This window comes from Dendrobates tinctorius, unplaced genomic scaffold (assembly GCF_039654945.1).
Source record: "Dendrobates tinctorius isolate UK_male_01 unplaced genomic scaffold, ASM3965494v1 ptg000040l, whole genome shotgun sequence".
Classification (NCBI taxonomy): domain Eukaryota; kingdom Metazoa; phylum Chordata; class Amphibia; order Anura; family Dendrobatidae; genus Dendrobates; species Dendrobates tinctorius.
Window position 1 is genome coordinate 19,813,682 of NW_027361708.1, and position 5,914 is coordinate 19,819,595.

The 5,914-nt window shown below is 41.3% G+C and overlaps 1 long non-coding RNA gene across 1 annotated transcript; it reads right to left on the bottom strand.

Moving 5' to 3' along the window:
* Positions 1 to 320: 320 nt before the first annotated feature.
* On the bottom strand, positions 321 to 5,144 carry LOC141088695 (uncharacterized). The gene is made up of 3 exons (XR_012232029.1): positions 4,987 to 5,144; positions 1,645 to 1,686; positions 321 to 780 (listed from the first exon to the last, which is right to left on the bottom strand). It is a non-coding gene; the product is annotated as an uncharacterized lncRNA (long non-coding RNA).
* Positions 5,145 to 5,914: the final 770 nt, after the last annotated feature.

A 5,914-nucleotide genomic window follows, 5' to 3' on the forward strand; every position in this document is an offset into this window, starting at 1 on the left:
TGACCTAAGGACCGTTTCCCATTTGTTATTGCCCCTTTGCATTCTGCTGCTGACCTTTGCACCGAGTTCTGACTATCTGTTTGTTATTGCCATTTTGCTTATCCGCTATTTCTCTGGCATTCTGACCCTGGCATGTGGCCTGACTTACAAATTTTTATTTTCCCGTGGTTTACTTCGTGCTCTTTTGGTGTTGACCCTGGAATGTCTGACTTCACTGATTCACGGCCTGGCCATGGATTGTGACTAATGTCACAGTAGGTTAATCACCTCATATTACATTTAACCCTTTTCAACCTAATACAAAAATAAAACAGTCCTGATTGAAGCGGATAATTTATTTGACAAATATTGAGAACGAATAAAATTTAGATTTTTTGCTTTTTTCACACACAGTTAACAAATAATGATTTAATAAAGATTAATGTCAGCAGAAATGAGCAGTGCTTACATGAGGTGCTAAGAAAGGCTTTTCGGTATCAAATATTTATTTCTTTACTCCAGCACCACTGTATCCTCCTTGTGAAACTTGTCCACCGACTCCTCCAAATCCTCCTTGTGAGACTTGTCCACCAAATCCTCCCATTCCTTCATATCCTCCTTGTGAAACTTGTCCTCCGATTCCTCCTGCTCCTCCATATCCGCCCTGTGAAACTTGTCCTCCGATTCCTCCTGCTTCTCCATATCCGCCCTGTAAAACTTGTCCACCCATTCCTCCGACTCCTCCCATTCCTCCCATTCCTTGACCTTGCAGTTGGCAAGGATCAGGTACAGCACAAGGATCTAATAAAAAAGAAGATAAGAAACAATAATAATGACACAAATTTTGACAAAAATGGGGCATATTTAATAATAAATATCTAATCCTTATACAGCGCAAACTTAGGCTAAACAGTGATAAAAAATGGCAAATTTATTAAAGTAGTTCATGCTGTTTGATAAATTATAAGCTCTTGGTGCCCACCTTTCCCATGAAATTACACCTTGTTCAGCGAGACTACAACTCTTAGTTGTGCAACTCGTAAAAAGGGTCTAAAGCACATATTAAATATTGTAAAAATCATTATAGACAGTTTTTGATGCAAATTAAACCTGAATTCCAGTGGATGTAACATGCACCTAACTATGCCCCAGTAACTTTTAATTTATAGGTACGGTAGATGGTACACTGCAAAAATATGTTTATTTAGCTCTATGAACTGAAGTACTTTTAGAAAACTAAGGTGTCTAAGGAACAAATATTTAAATAATAATCAATCTGCTTAAAATAGCGAAGATGATACTAAAGCAAGTTACAGCAGACATTATTATACAGAATCATACGTGGAGGGACCTCCTCCTGTCACTATAAGTTCTTGGCTGGTGAATGCTTTACTATGTCAGCCGGGGACCTAACAGAGACCCCCTGGTTCCCCGTAATCATCTGTCCATTAGGTATTGCCAGAGTCTATATTGATATCTGTATTTACCCTCGCAGTGTTCACTATTCCAATCATCTTTTCCTCCACAGTAATTGAGCTTAAATTTGAGCTATTCATAAACTTTACAATTTATTTCTCAGGTGCAGCCAGTGCTTGTTAGACTTCTGGTTTCTACTTTTTAACACTAACATTTATAACTTTATGGTCAAATCCTTATCCTTCATACCTTGGCATGGGTCTGGTATACATTGTGGTACTGGAGCACATGCTGAAAAGACATATGTAAAAGTTATAGCTTTCACTGTAGTATGAGAGTTTTATTTTACTTTTTATTTGCATACAAAACCTTAAGGATGATGCTCGCCTATTTTGTCAATTAAATACAACAAAAATAGAAAATAAGGCTGGTTTCACATTTGCGTTTTTTAGCGCTGGAAAAAAACGCACACCTGCGCATGCGTTTTTTCCCCTATATTTAACATGGGTGCGCATACCTGCGCGCTGGTAAGCGCATGTATGCGATTTTCATGCGCTGCGTTTTTTTGGGGTGTGCGTTGGGATTTTCCAGACGCAGCATGTTGCATTTTTTGGCCCTGCAAAAAAGCGCATGCGCACATATGCGCACGTTTTGCGCTAAAAATGGCCATTATAGCCTATGGATGCGCATATGTGCGCACTGGCATGCTCATGTATGCGTTTTTTTGCATATGCGTTTTTTTTTTTAAACCATGGAATTTAGGGGTTTGGGTTAGAGTTAGGGTTAGTTAAGGGGGTTTAGGGTTAGGGTTATGGTCAGGGTCAGGGTTAGGGTTGGGGTTTGGGTCAGGGTTAGGGTTAAGTATGGTTTTGTTAAGGATTAGGGTCATGGTTAGGGTCAGGATTAGGGTTAAGTATGGTTTTGTTAAGGGTTAGGGTCAGGGTTAGGGTTAGGGTTAGGGTTAGGGTCAGGGTTAGGGTTAGGGTTAGGGTTAGGGTCAGGGTTAGGGTCAGGATTAGGGTTAAGTATGGTTTTGTTAAGGATTAGGGTCATGGTTAGGGTCAGGATTAGGGTTAAGTATGGTTTTGTTAAGGGTTAGGGTCAGGGTTAGGGTTAGGGTTAGGGTCAGGGTTAGGGTTAGGGTTAGGGTTAGGGTCAGGGTTAGGGTCAGGATTAGGGTTAAGTATGGTTTTGTTAAGGATTAGGGTCAGGGTTAGGGTCAGGATTAGGGTTAGTATGGTTTTGTTAAGGGTTAGGGTCAGGGTTAGGGTTAGGGTTAGGGTCAGGGTTAGGGTCAGGATTAGGGTTAAGTATGGTTTGGTTAAGGGTTAGGGTCAGGGTCAGGGTTAGGGTTAGGGTTAGGGTTAGGGTCAGGGTTAGGGTTAAGTATGGTTTTGTTAAGGGTTAGGGTCAGGGTTAGGGTTAGGGTTAGGGTCAGGGTTAGGGTTAGGGTTAGGGTCAGGGTTAGGGTCAGGATTAGGGTTAAGTATGGTTTTGTTAAGGATTAGGGTCATGGTTAGGGTCAGGATTAGGGTTAAGTATGGTTTTGTTAAGGGTTAGGGTCAGGGTTAGGGTTAGGGTTAGGGTTAGGGTCAGGGTTAGGGTTAGGGTTAGGGTTAGGGTCAGGGTTAGGGTCAGGATTAGGGTTAAGTATGGTTTTGTTAAGGATTAGGGTCAGGGTTAGGGTCAGGATTAGGGTTAGTATGGTTTTGTTAAGGGTTAGGGTCAGGGTTAGGGTCAGGGTTAGGGTCAGGATTAGGGTTAAGTATGGTTTGGTTAAGGGTTAGGGTCAGGGTCAGGGTTAGGGTTAGGGTTAGGGTCAGGGTTAGTGTTAAGTATGGTTTTGTTAAGGGTTAGGGTCAGGGTTAGGGTTAGGGTTAGGGTCAGGGTTAGGGTTAGGGTTAGGGTCAGGGTTAGGGTTAGGGTTAGTTAGGGTTTAGGGTTTGGGTTAGGGTTAAGTATGATTTGGTTAAGGGTTAGGGTCAGGGTTAGGGTTAGGGTTAGGGTCAGGGTTAGGGTTAGGGTTAGGGTCAGGGTTAGGGTTAGTAAAGTCATGGTTTGGGTAGTGTGAGGGGCCACCTAAAAATGTTGGAAAAAAACGCAAACGCGGTAAAAACGCGCTAAAAACGCATACAAACGCATAAAAACGCTGCGTTTTTTTCATGCATGCTCATAAAAATGCTTGAAAAAAACGCAGCAGTTGTATGCTTATGTATGCGTTTTTTCAATGCGTTTTTTTGCGGGAAAAACGCGCTGCAAAAAAAAGCAAGTGTGAAACTAGCCTTAGCAATGTTAAAAGAGTTTTCTAATCGCTTATCTTGGCTGCACCACTGCTCTGGACGGAGCGCTCTCCAGGTGACTAGCACAGGCCGCTTTGGCTCTTCAATACTGGAGAACTGGGGGACTGAAGCTGTCACATCCAATGTACTTGCCAAAGAGGGGCCTGCAGGCTTTAAAAAAAAAGTCTGCAAATGGCGGGCACAACATGCCTAACTATCAGACCATTGATAGTCAGCAGGGTGGCCGGTAACTAAGCAATGAGCTGCAAATGGTAAAAATATAAATCTCTACATTGTTGAGAATTTTAATAAGAGGCAAATTGCTTCTTGTCACAATTTTGACTTGTTAAGAACTAGAGTGTTCCCTTTCTAAATAATAATCATGTGTATTTTTGAATTTAGATTCTATGCAAAGTTTCCCTTATGAGAGGGAATAATACATTTTAAGTAAGATCAAGCTGTATAGCATTGGTTTTAGCTATGAACTATGTAAAAACACAGATTTGTATAGATGTTCATATAAAGACTTTATTCAGGTGCAGTACAGAGGGAACATTTTGGCGACTGGTTTAGGGCAGGGCACATGGCCATAAATTCTCTCATGAAATGACACCCTGATCATTCTCTGATCAGAGTATTAGCATAATGTGACACAATTGTTTTGAGATGAGAGAAGCCAAGCACCCTGTGTGGGGAAGATGGAAAACCTGATTTCAGTTTGTGACCAGCTAGTGTTTCCTGAAGCAAGCCAGACTTCACTTTTCAATACGAGTCTATGACATCCTCAATTCTGGCTCTTATAGGCTTACATTGAGCGCTTGTGACCATTACATCTGATGTTGGGCCAGTCAGAATTTGTGGTCACATAATGGCGTTGAAGGGCCGGAGCGGCGCTGATAAAGTGAAATCGGCAATGAGAAAGTATAAGACTATGACCGGGGACCTTAGATTAAAAGCACCAGTACAGCACTGAAATAAACCTAGCGCTTTAACAGCAATCTGAATGAGACATGTCAAATTTAGTTTCTAACTTCTGTTTATTACTGCTCACGCTGTCTATTGTTGTTTTCCCTGGGCTCCCAGGTTTTGGGGCGCTGCTGAATTTACTATTGCTTTTAATACAGGTCAGGATTGTACTAGTCCAAGTTGACAGCATCCCATAAGATAATGTAGAAAAGCGCATTTTATCATTATTGCCATACTTTGTACCTGCATACACATTAGATTAAATATCAGTGCAAAATATATACAGTAATAATATCACATCATACAATTGTTCAGTAGTGTAGTATATATGAAGTATTTCACTCACGGTCTTTGCCTTTTCCTCCCTTGGTTGCCATGATGTTTCTTCTTCGGTTGATGATTCTTACTGAAGTACCGTACTTGGAAAGATGCTTTATGCCTTGGTAAAGATGCTGTTTATATACAAACCCTGATGCCATTCCCTGGATGGTACATCCCCTCCATAAGTACATAGAATTTGGCTCCAACTATCCTAAATTGAGATCCAATTAACTCCTATTTGCATACCTGAAGGCATGGGAGTAGCTGAATGTTTAATGTAGATGGAATTCTATTCTTCAGTCTATCTGATTGCGTTTCCAAAAGAAACAATGGGTGAGTCAATGTAATAAAATGACCTTTACATATATTTAGATTGGTAAACATTAAATATACAGGTATTATCATTATTTCAGTTTTAATTGCCTATATTTAGAATCATTCACAGATCATTTTTAGAACGGGTAAATTGCTACAAGTGGAAACTCCTGTATCTGCTTTGACTAAGTTCTGTAGTAAAGGGACTGACATGCCAATGGCCATATGAGGAATTTTATGACCCAACACACAAGATTCTGATTGTTAAGCATTAGTGATAAGCAACGTGCATGATAACGTCTTATCCGAGCACGCTCGGGTGTTATCCGAGCAACTGTGAGTGCTCGTATATTAAGCTTGTCTCCCTGTGGCAAATAATAAAAAGATGGTAATAAGGTGCGTTCACAGCCCAGGGTCCTCCGTGCAGAGATGATAAACTGCTGCCCGGTAATGGCGGATACTATATGGCGGTATAAAGGAAGAATACACGTGAGATAACGTCACTTGGTGTGTACAGGGTGAACTCTGTTACCTCACAGAGCCGCGCTACCTCAGAACATAAATGCCGCAGCCTGTTTAAGCTCACAGAGCTCGGCAAAGGGAGCGCTCAGTAAACGGTCGCAGAACTCAGCCCCAAG